General features: G+C 37.1%; 1 pseudogene; it reads left to right on the top strand.

Annotated features, from left to right (window-relative positions):
• Nucleotides 1–21,492, top strand: part of LOC100618540 (disks large-associated protein 4-like) — a 59,633-nt pseudogene extending 38,141 nt beyond the window's left edge.
• The last annotated feature ends 3,305 nt before the right edge of the window (nt 21,493–24,797 follow it).

Genomic DNA, 24,797 nt, shown 5'->3' with positions numbered 1-24,797 from the left:
AGATACTTGTACTTCTATTTTCCTAAAACAGGTATCCCAAATATTTTTAAAGTAACCTCAAAATTTGATATTTATTATTTTCCACTCATCATTAATCATAATTCTAGAATATAAGGAACATTGTTTGAAATAATCACTAACATTTATATAGTGCTTTCAGTCTTATGAAGCACTTTACAAATTTTATCTTATTTGAATTTCACAACAGTCCTATGAAGAAGGAGTTATAATTATCCCCATTTTACAGATAAGGATACTGACATACTCTCTAGGGTACCTAGAGGGGTTAAGAAACTTACCCACGGTCAGTATAGCTAGTAAGCATTTGAGATAGGATTTGAACTCAGAGCTTCTTAATTCCAAGTTCAGGGTTCCATCCAATATGCCACCTAGATGAATAATATTTAAATAATACTTAGAATACAAAAGGCATAGCCAATAAAGCAAAAACCTTGAAAACTAAAATCTTGTATGACCCTAAGCAAGCCACTTAATCTGCTCAGTGCCCCCAGTCAACTCTCTACAACTATAAGTCACAAAACAGTACAGGTCTGCATAATTAGAAGAAGTTTCCTTATTGCAAGGAAATCACAGATTTGGTTCTGTCCTGGTTTTCCCTCAAAAAAAATTATGCACACTTTAAAAAATATAGCTTTCTTTTTGGTGCCTGGGCTATATGAAATTCCCATCCTGGGCAACAAAAATAAAAACAGTGATGTTTCATGTGTCCATATAAATAAGAATAAACTTGAATGGGCATAATAAAAAGTGATGTGTACATGCAGACATTTTGTACTTAGAAGCAAATGAGGTGCTGCAATCCAGGGGAGTAGTACTTGGCATCATGAAAAATGTGATTGAAGAGACCTTTTTCCTTCCTTCTTTTCTTTCTTCCTTTTTTTTCTTTCTTCCCTCACCTCTTTCTTCTTTCTACTCTTTCTTTCTCTTTCCTTATTTCTTACAAAGGCAAGAAAAATACCCACAGATAAAGAATTGTAGTGAGTTTTGAAGGAAGACAATAAGAAGAAAAAAGTTTCAGAAGGAAGTAGATGAATGAAGAAATGACGGGATTGCAGAACAATGTTGAAATGTAGGGTCAGGTGAGATGTTACCTAAAGATACAGCAAAATAGTCTCAGGATGTAATAGAGCAATGAATAAAGAATTCGGATCTTTGAGTCAAAACTAAAATGGAAAACTCTTTAATCTATTGACACAAAATAAAGAAATCACAATTGTTTAATTCTTGTTTAATAAAATGCAAGCAAAAATTAAGACCATAAAATAAAAATTTTGTTAATCACGACTGATAAAATAATTTAACTCTAGCATGGAAATTTAAAGAGATGGCTTGGCTGAATTCAAGAGCTATAACACCACTTTACATGCCCTATATGCAGCCAATGAAATTTGTGGACCAGGTTCATTCCTGGGGAAGCCTAATCTCTAATTAGAGGGATCACACTCTCTATTCTCAAACTCATAATCATTAACAAACCCCATCCTAATGCGCTAGAGATGATCCTAATGGAAAATTTTATGGTTCACATATAGAGACCCTAAAGGTAAAGGCTGATTTAAAAAAAAAAAAAAGGTAATCAAGGTATACTGTCAATCAAGTATGGGACAAGTAATTTATTCTTATTTACAGAAAAGAAGGTTAAGCATTAAAAAAAACATCATGGCACATAGTAACAATGATTAAAACAGAATTCAGTAATAATTTATAATTATTATTACAATACTATTAATTAGGCCTTTTACATTTTACCTTGGCTTGTATTTTACCTTGCCCAATCAAACAGTCAAGCTTGGTTTTGAATAAGACCCATTCCATCCACCCTCTCCCCACTAGCCTTGATCTGTTACTTTTTTAAGTGTCCTGGCAGCTTCCTTGGCCTTCCCTTGTGCAAAAGTGGAGCAAGCCATCTCACACTTCAATGGAGTCCTGCTCCAGGACCTGCTCCATTGCTGAGCCTCCTTGAGAACCAGACTTCTTCCATCTCCTGGTCTCCTGTGCCTTCTTCAAGACAAGCAAGACACCCAGCCTCTCTCCTTCTCTCAGGCTCCTAATTCTCTATCAGCTCATGCCTGCTATGAAATGAGCCTCTTTGGGTCTCATAGGCTACATTATGAACTAACTGACTATCTCTTCTCCCACCCCCTCCCTTCTTCCTAACTTCTCTGTTGCTGTTAAAGGCACCATCATCCTCCCAATCACCCAAGCTCCCAATGGAAGCTTAATTCTCACCTCCTTACTGTCTTACCCCATATATCTAATCTGTTGCCAAGACCTATCAATTCTATCTTGGCAAAATCATATCTGTATACATATATACATATATATATGGAGAGAAAGAGATGGACAGACAAAGACAGACAGAGATAAACAGCTTGATAGATTGACAGATAGAGAAATTTCAGTTCATCCTCCATTCACCTATCAAAGTGATCTTCCTAAGGTTCAGGTCTGAGCATGTTACTGCCCGACTCAATAAACTGGTGGTTTCCAATTGCTTCTGGGGTCAAATATAAAATCTCCTATTTGGCTTGTAAAGTCTTTCATAACCTCGTGCCTTTCAGTCTTCTTACACCTCATTTGCTTCTATATACTCTATGATCCACTGACCCTTGCCTTTGTGAAGGACTTTGCTACCCTTCACATAGTACTTCATACCCTAAGTCTGCTTTTTTACCTTCTGTGTCCTCATGACTTTCTGGAACTCCCAGCTAAAATTCTATCTTTTTCAATAAGCCTCTCCCAGCCTTCTTTAATATTAGTGCCCTTCTTCTGAGGTGACCTCAGTTACCTCTAAATGTCTCGGTTGTGCATAGTTGCTTGCATTTTGTCACATGCACACCTCTCTTACATTGTGAGCTCCTTAACAGCAGAAACTATGTTTTGCCTTTCTTTGTGTCTCCAGCTCTTTGCAGTTTATATGCTTGCTGGCTTGACTCATTTTGAACTGCCTAATCCTATGCTTCATCAGCAGAGTCCTTTCAAATTTCTGATGCTCTACTTGGACTCAGTTATTAGTAGTTAACATATTCTCATCCCTTTATACTCATCCTATCCCAGTTATCTTGAATTTCTAGCTTCCAAAGCACAAACTTATCTTAGTTCTGCTTAAGATCTATCTACCTCAAACTTATTCTTTCATCATCCCACTCCAGATCTTGTTCCCCATTCCATAGTACACTCTGGAATGCCTGCTCCATAATTAATAAAGTTCCTTTCACATTAAGCTTCTTTCATTATGATTCTTTCTATCTTCTAGTCCTTATTGAGGTATGGGTCTTTCCTGATGGCACCACTTCCTTCACTGGTCTTTCTGGAACTCTCTAACTCACTGGTCATTGGAAAGGAGTCAAAATAGTTCTTGTTCCCCATTGTTACTTCAAAACTTTCTCCTAACCACCTTTTCTAAGCAATTTCTTCTTTAAGGTTTATGCTATCTAAAGTTATCACTCAATACAGATGCTGATAGATATTTTGTGTGGCATCACAGGGGTTTTCTTCCTACATACATTCAGCATCTGACTCATAATGTTTCTTTTTATTCCTTCCCTTACTAGTGGACTTCATATTGATTCAAATTCTCCAATTCTCTATCTATTCCCATATCCTGTTCTTCCAAACCTCCTCAGCAATAGAGATTGTTATATCCTTAACCTTGCCATTAATCACAAGTGTTGTTCTTCCAAGTTCATAAACTCTGGAATTTCTTCATCATTCCATCTTGGTGTCTTGAAATCCCTACCCTATTCTTCATCATCACTGTGATTTCCATTTTCCTCTGGCCCTCAGTTCTTCCCTGGATCATCACACCATCATGTATGCACCAGGCATATTCTTCTACATGACCTATTTTGACTCCTTGGTGAACCAACTCATCTCTACACTATCTTATGTCATCAATTTATTTGTCCCCTTTTCCCATTATCAATCACATTTTGCCACACTCCAACCCTGGATTATTCTAACCATCTACCTCCTTCACTCTTATTCATATGATGTTGAATGGAGTTAGAGGAGATCACAAAACTATGCTGACTGAGCCCACTACAAATGTACATTGTGTAATCTCAGTAGGGCCCTCATTGCCAAGGCAAATAATCTATTACACTCTAATTGACTTGTTATTCAATCCTACTATCACATCTATCCCACCCCATCCCAACCTTCTCTGCTGAAGACCTCACTTTATACTTCACTAAAAAAAAATTGAGACCATTGGCCAAGATCGTCCTTCTCCTCCTTTCTTCCTCTCCTCACTTTATTCAGATATCTTCCTCCACTACCTCCTCATTAAACACAAGTCTCAGATGAAGAAATGGCTTTTCTCCTTGCCAAGACAAATCCATCTATATGTGCCCTTTATCTGATTCCTGTGAATCTTGAAATTTCTCAGACTTATGAATGTTAAAAAATTCCCCATTGGGAATTTTTCATTGGGACAATTCCCTATTGAGACCATTCCCCATTTTAAACAATGAAGGTACTTGATCAGGAATGTGAGAACTCTGACCTTATTCCACACATACTTAAGCATACTTTAGGGGAAGATAAAGTTGTAAACTCCTTACTGAACAATGAAAAAGTACTTAACTCATACTTATCGTGAGGCAAAAACCCTTAAGCTAAGTACCTATAAAGGTCAGGCAACTTGTGAACTTACAAGGAACAAAAAGGTGAGAACTTACTCAGAGATTTTAGTCTACTCAGGTGTGGATTACTCAAAAGTTTAGTCTACTCAGGTGTGAATTCAGAATGGGCTGTCCTTTGGAAAACGTCTACTGTGGTTGGTAGATGGAAGAACTTAGGGGAGGTGACATAGGAGAAAATGCCCTTTAAAAGGAGACAAAAAGCTCTCTCTAGGACAGTCAGCTGGGAAAGGCTGCCTTGAAGGGTCTCTCTTGAGACTCTCTTGGGAACATTCAGATTGAGGATTGAGCTGGTGGAGTCAGCTGAGATGGAGCTGGCCTGGTGTCACTAGAATCCTTGCTTGGACAGATCTTGTGGTGAGTGATTAAGGACTGACTGATCTTTTCTCTTAGGGCTTAGACCTGGGTTGGCCAGGACTGGCCAGGGCCGGCTTATCCCTTTCTCATTAATTCCTTTTCTCATTATTCCTTTTTTCCTCTCTTTCTCTCTTTCTTTAATTCCTCATTGTATTATTAATTAAGGTCTCTATAAAACCCAGTTGACTTCGGTATATTCATAATTGGGAATATTTCCCTGGCGACCACCTTATATATTGATTAAAACAAGACACTGTAGTGAAACATATTTTCCGCGGTCACAATTTACTCACCCACTCTTATATCTACAACAATTTAAGTCTTCCACTATTTTGACTCACTACAGTTTATGACCTCAACCATTTTAACTCTTACAGTTTAAGTCTCCCACTCTTTTAAATGTTACATTCCTCACCCACAGTTTCTCCAATAAATTTCCCACTATTGCCCCCATAATCTCATATTCTTTCTACTGACTGTTGCCTACAAAAATGCTCATTTCCCTCATCCTTAAATTTAAAAAAAAACAGTTAGATTATCTTTGTTAGTTACTGTCCTATGGCCATCTTCCACTTCATGGCTACAATACTCCAGAAATCCATGCAAAATTTGTCCTTCTATTTTTTCTCCTCTCACTTTCTTTTAACCTGAAATCTATCTTCTGATCTCATCATCATTATCATCATCATCATTATTCTGATCTTTCCAAAATTAACAATAATCTCTTAATTGCCAAATCTAATGATTTTTTTCTCAATCATCATTCTTCTAAAATTCTCAGCAACATCTACCATGATGGATCAGCTTCTTCTGGATACTCTTTCCAGTGTATTATGTTACCTCCTCATTTCTTCTTTATACCTCTTAGTCAATCATGTGACTGTTAAGATGTGATCTGCCATAAAAAATTTGACAATGAAAGCCTATCTGTTCACTTTTCATATTTTAATCAAGAACACTCTTGAAATATGCATAGAACATTCTCATAATGATTTTAAGGTAATGGGAAAGTAGATAAATGGGCATCTAGTTGCTGACACTATTTAAGACACCACTTATCTTGGGAGGGAGGAGGTTAATAATACCTTCAGTAATCTTTTTTCTTTTTATAATCTTTTCTTCTCTTCCCTATCTTAAAAGTCAATTCCTGGGTGCCTTTCAAATTGCCCTGCCTCCAGCATCAGTGTCTGTATTTTTTTAACCACTCTTTCTGGTTTCATTTTCTTAAATGCCACTTACACTTCACAGAACCAGTTTTATTTAAGGAAGGAAACTCAGAGGTCATCAAATTTAACTGGCATGTGAGAAAGGATTCTCTTCTGCAACATACCTGACAAGTGACAGATTTAAACACCTCAAGTGAAAAGCAACTCACCACCTCCTGAAATAGTGCATTCCACTTTTGGATGGTGCTAATTTTTAGGAAATTTTTCCTAACATTAATCCTAAATTTCCTTTCTTGTAACTACCACCCATTCAGATCTCCAACTAATTAGCCCTTCTGCCTAATTCAACTTTCTTTGACCAGGGAGAGAAAATCTAATTCTTTTTCCACATTTTGTTATTGTTCAGTCATGTCTGACTCTTTGTGACCCCATTTGGGGTTATCTGGCAAAGATACTGAAGTGGTTTGCTATTCCCTTCTCGTTACAGATGAGATAACTGAGGCAGATAAGATTAAATTATTTGCTCAGGGTCACATAGCTAATAAGTGTCTAAGGTCAAATTTGAACTTGGATCTTCCTGGTTCCAGGGCCATTACTGTATCCATTGCACCAGCGTGTTGACCACATGACAGCCTTTCAAATACTTGAAGACAGCAATTCTATCTTCCCTAAGTCTTTTCTATAGGCAAAGAAACTCTACTTCCTTCAACCAATCAACTACTGTGAGTGAACTAAGAGGTAATTCTCTAAATGTGCTAGTTTCACTATAATCAAATGTAAGACAAGCTAGTTCACTATAAAAAACACCATGAAATTCATTTTATTTCATATCTTTTTGTTGACCTTTATGGAGTTTCATCTATAAATATTTTCAGTATGAGAAAATTAATGCCTGTGATGACTGTAAGATCAATGATCAATAACAATAATACTGCCAAGGGGGGAAAAACCGTGGCTCTCTATTATGAGGAGAAGGACAGGGCAGTGAGTCCAAAGACAGAGGTTATAGTTCCAACTTGACCACAAAGTAGTTGCATGCTCTTTGGCAAGTTATATCAACATCTTTGGGCTCACTGTTCCTTATTTATAAAATGAATATTGAACTAGATGATTTTTAAGATTCCTTTTACCTTCAAAATTCTTATTTTTATTCTCATATTCATGAGCTTAGTAAGGGCAATTAAAGCAGTTGGGGAAGAATATTTCACTGGGGGGAGGGGGGGCTTAAAATGCAAACCACAGGTCAAATTACCTGACAACCATTTTTATTGCTATAAAATCTTGTAAAAAAATTAGCTGCATACTTAGAAATGTAAGCTTTTGTGCTTTTTGTATAAAATGAAGTCAGTTGACCAAATTATAGCAGAATGCCATCATATGCTACATATGTGAGTTTAAAGCAGGACTAAAAATAAGAATCTAAAAAATAAAAGTAAAAACATTCCTTGTAACTACATTTTAGGAGAGGAATTAGTCTGAAATCAGTCACTAAATTGATGACCACTAGTGGCATATACTGTATAAAAATATTCTCTTTAAGATACAAAGTTGAATAGGTCACCTCTGAGGTCTCTAGAAGGGATTCTGAGATTCTGGGAAATAAGCATTATGAAAATCCCCAAAGAGAAGAAGCAAAAATATTCATGTATCTTAACAACATGATTTTGGTTTTCTATGCCCTTCTCAAACAAGAAGTCTCTTTTCAACACAGTTCAATTGAAATGAAATAGCAAAATCTGACAGAAACTTCATGTTTAAAAGAAACAAAAAGCATTGTAGGTAGTGCTACTCAAAAATGAGATGGTCTTTCCATATTTGTGCAGAAATTATAACTCTAGTTGTTCTCAGTAAAAAATGTAGGTTGAATGGCAAAGAATGCTAGAATTTGCAAATGAAAAAAAAATCTCTAAAAGAAAGTAGAGTAGAACCAAATTTCATTGCTCTGTGAAAGAAAGCTGTTATGAAGAAGGTCTAAACTAATCCTCAAACACCTGTAACAACTGCAGAGAAACATATGTAAGATCACAAGAATACCACAGCAGCCATGGATGTTATTTTGGTTCCAGCAATCCAAATAGGAAAAACCAAAATGTTCATGATTTATGTGATTAAAATTTTCTGTACAGCTGTCCAAATTGAATGGCCCTAATAGAACAAATAGGATGAGAATGAACAAATGCAGGAATGTTTTCAAATTTTGAGTGTTAAGGATGTGGATGGGCCTATATTAAGTTTGTTTGTTTTTTTATTTTGTTTTTTTTTTTTAAGTAAGAAGAAAAGCCATTGACGGTTTATAGAATAAACCTCAGTATATATGAATTGGCAGTTTTCAGATGAAGAAATCAAAGCTATCAATTATCAAGGAAAAATGTTCTAAATCATTTTTGATTAGAGAAATGCAAATTAAAACAACTCTGAGGTACCACCTCACACCTATCCAATTGGCCAATATGATAGTAAAGGGAAATAATAAAGTGTTGGAGGGGATGTGGCAAAATTGGGACACTAATGCATTGCTGGTAGAATTGTGAACTGATCCAACCATTCTGGAGGGCAATATGGAACTATACCAAAGGGGCTATAAAAGAGTGCCTACCCTTTGATCCAGTAATACCACTATTAGATGTGTATCCCAAAGAGATTGTAAAAAGTGGAAAAGAATCTGTTTGTACAAAAATATTTATAGCTGCTCTCTTTGCAGTGGCAAAGAACTGACACCTAAAATGGAATGTCCCTCAATTGTGGAATGGCTGAACAAATTGTAGTATATGATGGTGATGGAATACTATTGTGCTATAAGGAATGATAAACAGGATGGTTTTAGAAAGCTAGGAAGACCTACCAAAGATGGGAGGAAGGAAGTGCTCCCCTTGGGCTGCTGGACAGAGGGGTGGGTGATGAGAGATGCTTGTGGAGAAGATGAGGGGAGTAGCCCCAGCTCTCCTCCAACTTTTCTCCCTTCCATACTGTGAGCTATGCTCCCCTCAAACCTAGCTCCTCCCCGATCCTACCATGGGAATCACCTTCACCACAGACTCAACAGGCTGCCATCTGCACCTCACCCTCACACAGCATGTGAGCCCCCTACCTCCACTTACCCCAGACAAAGAAGAGAGGAAGTGCTCTCATTGGGCTACTAGGAAGTGGGGTGGGTGAAGTTAGGAATATCCTCAGGTACATGGAGAAGGGGAAGGGAACAGCTCTGCTCCAAGTCCCTCTGGCCTTTTAGTAATGAACTCTGGTGGGCGACTGCGGGCATGGCCATAGAGATGATTCTGTGTGCCCTTTATGGCATGTGCACCATAGATTTTCCATCACTTGTATAGAGTAACAGAAATATTGTGGAATGATCAAAAGTGATAGATTTTGCTACTAACAGCAATACAATGATCGAAAACAATTCTTTTTTAAATTTTATTTAGTTAGATAATTTAGAATATTTTTCCAAGGTTACAAGACTCATGTTCTTTCCCTCTTCTCTCCCCACCCACCTCCCATATCTGACATGCAATTCCACTCGGTTTTTTCATGTGTCATTGATCAAGAATAATTTCAATATTATTAATATTTGCACTGGGATGATCATTTAGAGTCTATATCCCCAGTCATATCCCCATCGACCCATGTGATCAAACAGGTGTTTTTCTTCTGTGTTTCTTTTCCCACAGTTCTTCCTCTGGGTGTGGATAGCGTTGTTTCTTATAAGTCCCTCCAAATAGTTCTGGATCATTGCATTGCTTTATTTTTTTTTTATTTATTTATTTTTATATAAATAAATAAATATTTATTTATTACATTCTATTGTATCACAGTGTATCAGTCTCTGTGTATAATGTTCTCCTTGTTCTGCTCCCTTCACTCTGCATCAATTCCTGGAGGTCATTCCAGTTCACATGGAATTCCTCCACTTTATTATTCCTTTGAGCACAATAGTATTACATCATCAACATCACCAATGGCTGAATTTGTTTAGCCATTCCCTAATCAAAGGGCATCCACTCATTTTCCAATTTTTTGCCACCACAAAGAGCATAGCTATGAATATTCTTGTACAGGTCTTTTTCCTTATTATCTCTTTGGGGTACAAACCCAGCAGTGCTATGGCTAGATCAAAGGGCAGACAGTCTTTTAGTGCCCTTTGGTCATAGTTCCAAATTGTGTTCCAGAATAATTCTGAGGAACTTATGAAGAACAATACTATCCACCACTATAGAAAGAACTGTTGAAGTTGGAATGCAGATCAAAGCATACTATTTTTTATTTTATTTGGATATATGTTTTAGGGTGTGAGGTTTATAAGATTATTCACTTATAAAAATGAATACTATGGAAATAGTGTTTTGCATGATAATGCATTAATAACCCAGATTGAATTGCTTGTCAGCTCTGGGAAAGGAGAGGAAAGAAGGAAGGAATACAATTTGGATCATATAACCTCAGAAAACTTATATGGAAATTTGTTATTAAAATAAAAAATAATAGAATAAAAATGTGCAGACCAAAAAACAATTAAATTAAATTAAGTCTGGTTCTACTGGGGAAAAAAAAAAAAGAATAATCCTTAGCAATTTAATAAGGACTGCTAAAAGTACTGTGAATCTTAAAAACTACTCAGACTGTACTTTAGAAAGATTTGATTTAGCTATTTCCTTATTGTAACAATGGAGATACTTGGTCTAACAAGAATCAGGAATTTCTTAGGAACTTTACATTACTCCACCCATACTTAGACATTCTTTAGGGGAAGATAAAGTTGTAAACTCCTGATTGAACAATGAAGGTATTTAACTCATACCTTATAGTGAAGCTAGAACCTTAAGCTAGATCTATTTTTAGATCTAATACAAAAAGGTGTTAAGTACCTATAAAGGTTAAATTAATCACAAAAAGGTCAAGTAACTCACAAAAGGCAAGCTTAACAAAAAAGTGTGAAGTACTCAAAAGATATACTCTAACCATAGAAGGTGAGAACTAAAGAGTGGTGAGAACTAAAGAATGGGAGGTCCTGGAAAAAAGCATCTACTATGATTGGTAGATGTAAAAATTTAGGAGAGGTGGCAAAAGAGAAAATTCTCTTTAAAAGGAGGCTAAAAGTCAGTTCAGGATTATTCTGAACTCAGTTCAGGAGATGGAGTTCAGTGGAGGACTGGAACCCAGCTTGGAGATGGTCTCATGATGAGTGATAATACTGACTCCCTTACCCTTACGCTCAGGGAGGCCACTTTGGCCAAGGCCTTTAATTACTGCCTGGCTCAGCCTGAGCCAGAGCAGTTTAAATTAATTCTCTCTCTCTCTCTCTCTCTCTCTCTCTCTCTCTCTCTCTCTCTCTCTCTCTCTCTCTCTCTCTCTCTTTCTCTCTCTCTCTCTTTCCTTACTTCCTTCTCTCTATATTAATTAAAATCTCCATAATTCCCAGCTGACTTGGGTATTTTATTATTTGGGAATCATCCCTGGTGGCCATTAAAATTTAGATTTAAGTCAAAACACTAAAATTATCTTTTCAGTACCTAATATGACTTTGTAGGAAGTACAGAAACTTATGTGTTCCGGAAACCCACAAATAGCAATAACTACTTGGACAGATCAAATAACCACCATGTACCTACTGAAGTCATCAGTCTTACCAAGTCAAGCCATCTGATATTGGTGCACCTGCTTCCACCTCAGAGAATAAAATACCACACAGGGTCACAGCAAACTTCTCCAAAAAGAACTTCAGACCTAGCACATTGCAAATGGCCAAACACCATATGACCTTTGCAGATGCTGAAAGAATTTGCTTAAACACATCTTTTCAGCTTTCAGTAAGAAGGAAATAATCCAATCTCTAGGCCATTTGCCCTCAGCTGGAATGACATTCAAGAAAATCATTAGAGACCTACAGCCACAGCTTAAAGAGCTGCCCAGCTAAGACATCTTCCTTTACCACTCATGTTATCATTTTGACAACCTGCCAATTGAAAACGGAATGTGGCATGCAGTGAATCCCCAAGAGAACACTGAGCTAGCAAAGCCGACAGCCACTGCCACACAGTGACTGCTTTACTCAGAAATACAGCGGACAGACTTGGTGCTTAACTCCCTAACAACATTCTGTCTCTGCGACACTTCCCCCTTTCCCCATGAAAACTGTTCCAAACGTGGGTACCGTTTCCTTGCATTTCTAGCAACAGAAGCTTGTGCCAGCCAAAGGACGTGTTGACATATGTCACGTCAGAATGTCAAATCAGGCTGACTGCCTCCAGCCGGGTGCTCCAATCTGAATACCAGCCAAAAATAGAATGTAAGTGCAGCCTTGGAGATGGGCACCCACAAACCTCAGGGACACTACAGTTTTCAGTCATTTTTACTAGCAGCTACGACAATACATCTAAGAAGAGTGATGATTTAGAAATTAAAATATACCATACCTGGGCTATGAGGCATATTGTTAAATTTTATATAGACAATTTACCCTGTGGGTTTGAAGTATGATGATGATGAATTTCAATGCCAAGAGTCAGCACAATTTCCCTGGGTTAAAAAGAAGCCCTTCTTGACAGATTCAGGCTATTCTCTTCCACATTTGTGAGTGGGAACTGTTATTCATTGCATTTCTTCATCTGTATTTTGGGGATGGATCAAAGGAGTTTTTCTATCAGGTTCCTGAGCTTATAGAATATGGTATGCTTTCTGTGGGGGGTTTAATTGAATTTTGTATACCCTATAGAGGTTGTAGCCATATCCACTTTTGACCCCTTTGAGAGAACTAAGGAATATGTACTGGGACATGCCTATCAATTTCTCCTTGAAGATGAAGATATCTTCTTAAGTGTCATGGGTTGGAAATGAATTGGTTGGCTCTCACTGTTGTGCATCAGAGTCACCTTTTATATTTGGCCTATAAAAAGGGATTCAGTTGCAAAATTGGGCATTTTAGCATCTTATTTAGGAGAATTGCTCTTTACAGCAGATCCTAAAATAGTTGAGTACAGCAGAGCTAAGAGAGAATCTGAATCCTGGAAGGGACACCCCTGTACATATGCACTCACGGTAATAATGCATGTTAGGTATAAGACAACCTTTACTTTACCTCACAGATAAAATGCAGCAAATACAAAGGATTTTCAGAAGCTCATAATCAATTGACATAGTTTTATTCCCTCTCCAGGGAGTCTACTTTCTCATTCCAGGGCTCCCACTCATGGTTTGGACAACTCTTAAAGGAGAACAAGCTTGTAGTTGCTCGAGAGGCAATACCTTTCCCTCTAATGTTCTGATGAGTCTCTTTTTCACTCTAGAGACTCAAAAAAGTCTCTAGCCTTAGAATTGTACTCAAAGAACTTAGACATCCACAAAGGGAAAGAAAAAAAGAATCTGTAATCCTTTTTTTTCCACTGGATTTGTACTATCCAATAAAGCTATAGAAGTAGGTGAAAAACAAATTCCAGGTCTTTAGTTCCCCCCATAAATGGTTCAATCTCTTGCTTCCCTTTCAACTCCAAGATCACGTGCTAGGTCCTCAGTCCAGAAATTCTTCCTAAATAATGTTTTTTGTCTATAAATCACATACATTTCACAACCAGAATGAACCCTCCCTTTTGGCAAAAAAAAATTTTTTTCAAGTAAAAATATCAACTATATAGCTTGTGTGGGGCAAGTATAGTAGTATGAATTAGTAGCACCTGTTTTAAGGGAAGAGCAATTTCTAGGATCTTCACTGTTTTTTTCATTACTCAAAGTTCAACTTCCTTTTAGAGGTCTGTTAGGAAGCTATTTTACTATGTTCATTATATCTATTATTCTCTTAGTTCTAATTATTTTACTCTGAACAAGCTCATATCCATATTGAAACTTTTCTCGGAATTCTTCATATCAATCACTTCATACTATACAATAATATTCATATTCATATATGATAGTTTTTTCCCAGCCATTCCCGAATCAACAGACACTCATTTTGTTTCTTTTTATTAGCTATTACAAGGAGAGATGCTATTAATATTTTGGTACACATTGAACCTTTGTTTCTGACTTTGCCTGGGATTATATGGCGATTAGGATTATTGGTTGAAAGGGCATGGACTGTTTAGTCATTTGTCTTGAAGAACTCGCAATTAAAATACAGAATTATTTGGCCATATTATAGTTGCACCAATAATATATCAATATGCCTATCTTTCTACAATATCTCTAACATTGACCATTCCCAGTTTCTAAAAAAAATGTTTGCCAAATTACGTGGTACAATACAAAACCTCAGGGCAGTTTTAATTTGCATTTATCTCAGCAATTTGGAACAGGTTTTCATGTATCTGTTTAGGCACTCTTGATATTCCTTCAGGAGGTTGCTTTTCAGACACTCTCAACTCCCCTCTAGTAAACTGAAGTTGATCAATTTCCATCATCAAGTCGTGTGGTTCCCCTCACCATGCCTACATTCTCTTGGTCTGATCCATTATGTAACAACCTCTTTATAGATGGATTCAAGACTGCAGGGTCCAAAAATTCTTCCCTCAGCCTTTGTCCATCAGAGCATATTCAACTAGTATGGGCTTTTGTCCAAAGACATACCTTATCATTTAGCAGGGTGGAGGATGGCCATATGCATTAGCTTTTTGTCAGCAGGACCCATGTTTTCTCCTAGCTCTACTATGCTCTGATCTATATTCAACTTTCTCAGGATATCTCTGGAAAGAGCCAACTACAACTGCAGTACCCCTTTCCCACCTCCACAAAGGATGTGGCTGTAATCCACTCTAGTCTAAGCCAACTGATCCCCAATCCATGAGACTTCAGATAGCTTTTTCTCAACGCAGTATAAAATGATTTGTCACAGTAGGTGTCTCTTAGTCCTTGAACTGAGGCTGTCATATGGCAAGTATATATTATCCACAGGAAGATAAAAATAAAATCCAAAGGCTCAGCATACTTTAAGCTCATTAAGATGGATCCTCTACCCTGAACTCCCACACCAGTTAAATATTTATAGATACTACAAATAAAATTGCAGTGCCTTCAGGTGTGTATTTGTCTATATTCTCAATTCTGGCAAATTCTTTTTGAGCTACTCACCTAATACAACAGTTATATTCTTTCCTAAATGCTTTCCATCATTCTCAAGGAGTTAGTCAATGAGCATTTATTAAGAATTTATAAGGTATCCAAAAAGTAAACAATCAGCATATGAAGAAAGACAAGAGTCTTGGACCTCAAGGAGCTCACAATCTAATGGGGGAGACAACAAGCAAACAAATATTTACAAAGAATCTATTTTAAGGATAAATAGGGAAAAAAGAAAGGAAGACACTAGAATTAAGAAATATTTGGACAGGTTTCCTATAGAAAGCGGAATTTAGATGGGACTTGAAGGAAGCCACATTTGAGGAGGGAGAGCAGCCAGAAGAAATGCTCAGAGTTGGGAAATGGAGTTTCTGACCTGAGGAACAGCAAGGAAACCACTGTCACTAAATTAAGAATAGGTGAAAGAGTACAAAATGTAAGAAGACTAGAATGTAAGGGTGAGGTAGGTTATGAAAGACTTTGAATGCCAAACAGAATTTATGATTACTCCATGATGTTCCAATAATTAATACAGAAGCAGGAAAATGAGGGGTATATTTGATGAACAGCAAGTAACTCAGCTAGCTGGAGCTTAGGAAATGTGTAAGGGAAGAGTAAGAGAGAAGTAGGTGGAGATCATATCATGAAATGCCACGCTAAGAAGTTTAGAGTCTCTTTGTAAGGAACATGTTGCCATTGGTGCTTTTCAGCCAGGCAGGCAGAGAAGTCAAGGGAAGTAGGAGGATGAGTGATGGTTGTTGTTTAAGATCTCTATTAATCTGGAATAGAGACCACATTTCTCTGCTTACTAAATTTCAAGAACAAAATGCTTTAAGCAAAATTATCTCAATAAAAAGAGAAAGGGAGATGATAAAAGGAGGAAAAGGAAAAAGAGGGTTAAACAAACAAAAAAAAGTAGGCTGAGAAAGAAGGAAAGAAGAAACAGTGGGAAACATTACAGTGGTTCCAATTTTCATCACCAATTAAGTATAAAATTAAATATTGCTATGGATAATAGTAATATTGTGGAATGAACAAAAGTGATAGACTTAGCTATTATCAGCAATACAATGATCCAGAACAATTCTGAGGGACATAAGACAAAGAATGCTCTCCACCTCCAGAGAAAGAATTGTTGTTGGAATGCAGATCAAAGCATACTACTTTTCACTTTAGTTTATTTGGGTTTTTGTTTTAGGGTTTGGGTTTTATATGATTATTCCCTTGAAAAAATGAACATGGAAATATCAAATCATCTGCCAGCACCAGGAGGAGGAAGGGAATGGAGGGAAGGAGATAAGTTTGATCATATAACTTAAAAAAACTTGTGTGGAAATTTGTTATTAAATGTAATGGTAAAAAAGTAAAAATAAAATTTTGCTGTGGAGTGTAAGGAATTTGTTCTTTGCCTTCCCCCTCCCAAATTAGAAAGAAGAGCAAAGTCAAAAGTCTTACAAACCAGTCTTACCTCTACTTATTGGATGCCCTTGGAAATAAGACTTTCTCCTCTAATCCCTTCTCACTCCTTTCCCTTAATCTCCTTCTCTAGAGACTGGGGAGGGGAAGTCTTAGGAACCCAGTGCTATGTTCTCCTAGTGAGCTGAGCCCATAGTTACAACACTGAAGAAATTTTTGGCTCTTTTAGTCATGGGGAAGTAAATATCCCAAATCAACATGGAATCCTTTTCTGGCCCTTGGGGGCTTAAAAAGATTATAAAATTGTGATAAAATGAATTCATGATGCCCCCAAGTGATCTTAGTGACCATCAAGAAAGGATATAAGATCTTAATTTATATATTCTGTGAAGCATAAAATGTTTTAACAACTAGACTCTCTTAATCTGCACACTCTGATCACAAAGACATATCTGCACAACAGAGGTGAATAACCCTTTAATTAAATGAATCAGCAATACGACATACATATATCCCATTGAGAAAGTAACTTAATAGGGAAATGGGACACTATAGTCTGAAAATCCCATTTTAGGGCCAGGAAGGGAGGGAAGAAAAGTAGAAGAAAAGATGGGTACGGGGCAGAGCCCACAACAAATTGCCCATATCATAACAAGACCATTCAGTAATACTTGGGCTTATTATCTCTTGTACTGGTCACTGCTATTCTTGCTGCTTTTGGGGAGTATAAAGCTTCTGGACTTCCTATGTGCTGGACATTTTCATTCAACTTATCTGCTGGGGCTCCCTCTCAGTCTCTTCTCCCCAATACTACTTAATCAAATTGCTTTTCCAGGCCTGAGCCCCATCTTTCAACAAACTCCATGGGCTGCAAACCCTCCTACCAACCAGTCCCCAAATTCCTCATGATCCTTTCATGGGAGCATCAAATTATATTTCAAAGCTTTTCATGGGAAAAGTAAAATCTACCCCTTCTCTTGAGAGGGCTCTTAAATAAGATTCACAAGAATAGTAAGACGTATAAGTCCCCAAAGTAATGCAAAAGTCTAATACCCCCAACAATGTCATATTATGTCATTTTTTAATATTTCAAATAATCTATAATCCTGTCATCGTGGATACTCCCTCTATGATGCAACTCATCCATACCTACCCATCCTCTACAACTCTTGACCATGTCCTCCTGTAAATCTTTTGGGTAGTTCACTCTATGTGCCCTCGCTCTGCACTCTTGACATTGCTTAGTCACCAGTGTACCACATGGACTCCATCAATTATCCCTTCCTCTTGAGACAGAATCTCCCCATCTTTTGGGTAGGGCATAAAATGTGGACTCATGGAAAATTTTTTAATGAACTTTTCTTACATTCATGGATACATACATGTTCCCCTTACCTTTGAGAAATCCATAAATATTAACTCTCACATCATTTATTAGCATGAGAGCTAGATAGATAATGGAAGAATAAGTGAAGAAGAAAAAGATGAAATGATTCCCAAAGTTGTGAAATAGGCTGTTGTGAAAATCCTATTTCCCAAGATCCCTCCTTCCCTAACCCTCACCCCTCTTCTACAGTAATGCATTAAAGCCTGCCTTTATCATCAATGCCCTTATACTCAATCTTTCTCTCTTCTCTATATCTGTAAGAACTTAACCATTTGTTCTGTGTCCTTCAGGGTCAAATCCATTGCTACAGCTAATCTAATAAACTAATTCAGCTAAGTTATTAATGTATATTAATGAGTTAACCTTTTACTCTCTCTTAGATAATATTTTACTAAGGATTTTAATGCTTTAACATGAACTAAGCAGTACACAGATTTTATATTATCTAGGACTATGGGAAAATTGGTTTTCATAGTAGTAAGGTAAGGAGGTCCTTTCAAATGACATTCTGTCAAATTGTTTTCTTACCACAGTTATTCATGCCAGGCTGTGTAACTAAAAGAACATTTAAAAAGCCTATTTCTCCTTCCCTGCTCAAAAAATGTTTTTATTTGAAATTATGGAGGCAGCACTATCTAATGGAAGGAGCCCTGGTTCAAAAGTCAAAAGACCTCAGGTCTAATCCCACACTATTATTTACTGGCTGTATGGCCTTGATCAAATCACAATTTTCAGGCCTCTGTTTCCCTATCTGTAAAATTAAGAGTTTTTACTAAACAATATTTGAGATTTTTCCCAGCTCTCATAATCTTGGATTCTAGTATGAATCAGAAAACTAGAATTAAAGGGTTTGGGGATTTATACTGAGATGGGCTAAGGATGAAAATGGAAATGGCTGTGAGAAATTTAGATTAGATTTCTGTTTCCAGGGAAACGAGTGCCACAGACCCTGTTTATGACCAGACAAGAAAGAAGGGTAAAGTAAATGTCCCTCTTTGTTTTCCCATATATCAAAAGAGGAACAATTAACATCATCTCTTCCTGATCTTACATCTTTTAAAAGTAAGACAGAGCTTTAGACATGACCTTGCACTGCCATCATCAGGACAATTCAGGAGTTGCTACATTTTACAGCAAGATTTCTACACTAGCTAAAACACTAGAGTATTAGCCTTTTCTGACTTAAAACAGCAAGAACACAAAATAAATAAAACACCTTGGAAGGTTAGGATGAGTGCCTGGCCTAAACACTTGACTGAATGGGTTGACAAGAACATTTCATTTTAATTGAAACTGTCAACTTCCTATGACCTTGGAGAGGTCACCAGATCTCTTCAGCTCCATTTCCCAGCTGTAAAAAAAGAAAAACACCATCATTAACCAACTTCACACATACTACATGAATTAAGTATGGAACAATAGTTTCCATTTATATAATTCAGTGTTACAAAGAGTTTTATAGAAAACACAATATTGTATTTTATAAAACTTTAATGCATAGATATGTTAAGCAGCAGGCAATAAAACATAAAATGGGAATATTAGACCAACTGCCATTTCCAGCTACCAGAGCAAAGAAAACCACTAATCACATTCCATCTACCTCAGGGACTCTTAAACGTTCTGGTGTCATTAGACTCCTTTGGTAGTATGGTGAAATCCATGGATTCCTCAGAATAATGTTTTTTAATTCATAAAACAAAACACATAAGATTATAACAAAAACCAATTCTAATAAAATTCAGTTCTCAAAAAAATTTTTTTAAGTTCATGGGTTCTATGTTAAGAATCTCTGATCTAAATAGGTGGAGAAAAGGGTAGTAAGAATGGGAAGAAGATACAGAGAACTCAAATCAAAGGAGATTCTAGACAAATTGCTGAGTGAGAGATTTCGGTTATGGTCAGGTTCGCTTTGGCTTGTCAAAAGAGCAAGAAATGTACCAAACAACTGAATAGGAATAAAATGACTTTTCCTTCTGCCTTAGAATTGATACTTCACAGAATTGAAAAGTGGAAAATCAAGAAATTCTTGCTTTGGAGTCTTGTTTATCTCTTTTGTTCCATTTTTTGCTCTTTTTTTAAAATTCTCTTTCCAAGCATCTTAGCTCATATTCTTAAAACCTTTACTTTCTGTCAGTCTTTCTTTTTCAATTCAATTTTATTTTATTTTCATTGGTCTGTATTCTATCTCTTCTATCTCTCCTCCCCTACTCCAATGACTAGGCAAGAAAAACAAAGCCTTATTTGTATAGTCAAGTGATATAACCAGCTTTCTAAAGAATTTAGTCCTCAAAGGGAAGAGACATGAGATAACTGTTAGGACTGGGTAAGTCAAGTGAGAGTTTTCTAAAGATAAGGGAGACGTGGACATGTTGAGATCAAGGGTGTTTGCAGAGGCATTGGCTTCAACAGGGAGACTACTTTTTTATATGAGACCAAAGTGGATGAGATAGTATAGGAAGATGTTTAAATTATGAGAGATTAGGAGGGAGGATTTTTTTTCTTAAATATTTTATTTTTCCCAATTACATATAAAGAAAATATTTTAACATTCACTTTTTAAAATTCTGAGTTCCAAATGTTCTCCTTCCTCCTTCCCCCTCCTTAAGAAGGCAAGTTATTCAATAAAGGTTATACATATGTAGTCATACAAAACATATATCCATATTAATCATGTGAAAAAAAGAAAAAATCCAAGAAAAATAAAGGTTAAAAAAAAAGAATTATGCTTTGATTTGCATTCAAACTCCATCAATTCTTTCTTTGGAAGTGGTTAGCATTTTTAAACTTTTAAGTCTTTCAGAATTGTCTTGATCATTGTATTTCTGAGAAGAATTAGGTAACTATATCACAGCTGATATAAAATTAAAATTTTACAAAAAAAAAAAATTGTATGGAGGGATGGCTACTGGTTCCTGAAGCTGCTCCAGGCAGAGGCAGAAAGGTTAGAAGGATGGTGCTGTCAAATGGACAAGGAGGCCAAAGAGAACAATCTCTCTGAAGAAGTCTCAGTTCTGTTGGCAGTGCCCAGCTATTGATGTCTCAGAAATTCCAGCAGTTCCAGGGTCTTTGTGACCAAAACTTGAACCCTGACTCCAACCCTAGGCCCACAGCCCAGGACTTGGCTGGGTTTTGGGACCTCTTGGAGCTGTCCATTGAAGACATCAGTATGAAGTTTGATGAGTTGTACCACATTAAAGCAAACAGCTGGCAGCTGACGCCCCCCCTCCCCCAAAAGAAGGAAAAGAAGAAACCTCCCCCTCCTGTGCCAAAGAAGCCAGCCAAGTCTCAAACAGCTCTGAACCGGAACAAGGCCTCGGACTCTGGGGACAGGCAGCGCCAGGAAGCCCAAAAGCGTCTCTTGGCCTCCAAGAGAGCCGCATAGGTGCGGCAGAACTCCACAACAGAAAGCGCAGACAGCATTGAGATCTATGTCCCGGAGGCCCACACCCAACTTTGAGCCAAGGAAACGGAAGGGGGAAGGAACACATGCAATTTTTAAATCATTAACGTGCAAATGAAATACCCCCCCCAAAAAATACAAATCGCGATCATCTTTCACAACCTGTTCAATCATTTCCCAATCAATGGGTATCTCCTCAGTTTCCAATTCTTTGCTACCACTAAAAAGAGCAGCTATAAACTATTTTTTTACATAAAGGTCATTTTCCTTTTTTTCTTTTTTTTAAATCTCTTTGGGATATTGGCCTACTTTCTATCTTAGAATCAATACCAAGTATTGGTTTCAAGGCAAAAGAGCAGTAAGGACTAGGCAAAGGGGGTTAAGTGACTTGCTCAGGAATCACACAGCTAAAAAATTTCTGAAACCATATTTTTACATATAGTCCAAATTGTTCTCCAAAATGGTTGAATCAGTTCCTAATTCTCCCTATAGTGCATTATTCATGTCTGTTTCCCACATCCCCTCCAACATTTGTAATTTTCCTTTTGGGTTAGGTAGGTCAATCTGATAAGTATGGGTGAATTTCTCTCATCAATAGCAATTTTGAACATTTTTTGATGACTATGGATACCTTTGATTATACCTGAAAACTGACTTTATATCCTTTGACCATTTATCAATTGGAGACTTACTCATATTCTTTTACATTTGCCTTGGTTCTTTATATATTTGAGAAATGAGAAATTTGCTTTAATTTTTTTCATGGAAATAATTACTATATATTTCCCTTCATCCTATTTTCCTGTTTATCCTACTCTTTCTCTCCTTTCACCCTATTTTCAAAAGTGTTTGTTTTGACTACTGCTTCCCCCAATCCACCCTTCTTCTATCAGCCTCACCTGCTTTTATCCCCTTCCCCTCCTACTTTCCCATAGGGTAAGAGAGATTTCTATACCAAGCTGAAAATTCCCTCTTGAGCCAATTCAAACGAAAGTAAGGTTCAAGCACTCACATTCCCCATCTTCCCTTCCACTATAAAAAGTTCTTTTGTGCTTCTTTCATGTGAGTTAATTTACTCCATTCTACCTTTCCTTTTCTCCTTTTCCAAAGTGCATTTCCCTTTCTCATTCCTTAAATTTTTTAAACTATCATCCCAGAGGGGATGCCCTTCAATTGTGGAATGGCTAAACAAATTTTGGTATATGATGGTGATTGAATACTATTGTGCTATATGGAATGATGAATTGGAGTGACCTTCAGGCCCAGAGATGGGAGGTCCTGGGTTCAAATTTTACCTCAGACACTTCCTAGCTGTGTGACCCTGGGCAAGTCACTTGAGAAAGAAAGAAAGAAAAAAAGGAAGGAAGGAAGGAAGGAAGGAAGGAAGGAAGGAAGGAAGGAAGGAAGGAAGGAAGGAAGGAAGGAAGGAAGGAAGGAAGGAAGGAAGGAAGGAAGGAAGGAAGGAAGGAAGGAAGGAAGGAAGGAAGGAAGGAAGGAAGGAAGGAAGGAAGGAAGGAAGGAAGGAAGGAAGGAAGGAAGGAAGGAAGGAAGCAGAACCAGGAGAGCATTATACACAAAGACTGTAATACTTTGGGATAATCAAATGTGATTGACTGATACTAAAAGCAATGCAATGATCTAGGAAAATTATGTGGTATTTAGGAGAAAGAATCCTATCCATATCTAAAGAAAGAACTGTGGGAGTAGAAATCCAGAAGAAAACATGTGATTTATCACTTGTTTACATGGGTATGTGATTAGAGTTTTGGTTTTAAAGGATTGCTCTTTTTCAAAATGATAATTTGAAAATGGGTTTGAGTGATTGTGTGTGTGTGTTTTGTGGAAAGGAAACAAGACTGACAGTTTGTGGGGGAAGGGGCAACTGGGAGTGGCAGTTGGGTCTTGTGACTAGTACTTCCTTCCTACTGGGAATGGCAGTTGGGTCTGGGGACTAACACTTCCTGCCTGCCGGGTGGGACTTGCTTCCTGGTATTGGAGGAGAGAGGAGCTTGTTCAGCCCAGTCTGGAGTGGCATGCTCTTCTTGGTTCAGCTGGAAGATTCAGGCCCAGTTGCTTCTGAAGGTTAGACCTATTCTTGTTTGCTTTCTATCTACTGCTAAGATTCTGAATTATACAAAACTGAACTGATATAGAGGAGACGGAAGTGGGAAAACCCTCCACCAGCCTCTAGGGCCTGGCCCTATACTCTGAAGCTAAGGAAAAACTCCAATTCCAACTGGATTATTAAACTTCATATTATTTGAATTAGCAGTCAGATACGTGGACTATCTTTTCTGGTCATGGAGGGAACTGAACTTCAGTTCAGTCAAGGCAAAACAGACCTTATCGGGCCCCTGCTGTTTCCTCTCAGCAGGGGGCATCTCCCTCCCTTGCATCACCAAGCAATATATACCCTCTCTTCCTTTAACTCCTCATTACCCCATACAAACCTCCCATTATCCTTTATTTTTCCAATCCTATTTCCTTTCCCATTAAATATATATATATATATATATATATATATATATATATATATATATATATATATATGTATGTATGTATGTATAACCCAGTGGAATTGCTTGTCAACTCTGGGAGGGAGAAGAAATGAGCAGAGGAAGAAAACATGAATCTGAATCAGTTAACCATGGGAAAAATTTAAAAATAATAAACTTTTTAAAAGAAAATTGGGAAATATTTTACAAAATAAATGAAAATACAACAAAATAATAAATAAAATATCACCTCACAATATTCAACTCATACCCATGCCCTTTGTTAATGCATACTCTTTCTAACTGCCCTAATAATGAGAAAGTTCTTAGGAGTTACACATATCTACCCATGTAAAATGTAAACAGTTTAACTACTGAATCCTTTATGATTTCTCTTTCCTGCTTACCTTTTTATGCTTCTCTTGAATCCTGTATTTGAAAGTCAGATTTCTTATTCAGTCTCCTGGGCTTTCATCAGGAATGCCTGAAAGTCTTCAATTTCATTGAATATCCATGTTTTTCCCATATTCTGCTGATTGATTCTTGTTTATCCTCCTAGTTCCTTTGCCCTCTGGAATATCATATTCTAAGCCCCCTGATCCTTTAAAGTAGAAGCTGCTAAATCTTGTTTTACCTTGCCTATGGCTCCATGATATTTGAATTATTTCTTTCTGATTTAATAATATTTTCTCCTTACCTGGGAGCTCTGGAATTTGACTATATTCCTGGGAGTTTTCATTTGAGGATCTCTTTTGGAAGGTGACTGGTGAATTCTTTCCATTCATATTTTGTCCTCTAGATATAAAATATCAGGGCAGTTTTCCTTGAAAATTTCTTGAAATGTGATGTCTCAGTTCTACTTTTTTT

This window comes from Monodelphis domestica, chromosome 2 (assembly GCF_027887165.1).
Source record: "Monodelphis domestica isolate mMonDom1 chromosome 2, mMonDom1.pri, whole genome shotgun sequence".
NCBI classification, from domain to species: Eukaryota; Metazoa; Chordata; class Mammalia; order Didelphimorphia; family Didelphidae; genus Monodelphis; species Monodelphis domestica.
Note: the sequence above shows the minus strand (reverse complement) of the source record. Positions and strands in the feature narration are given on the sequence as shown.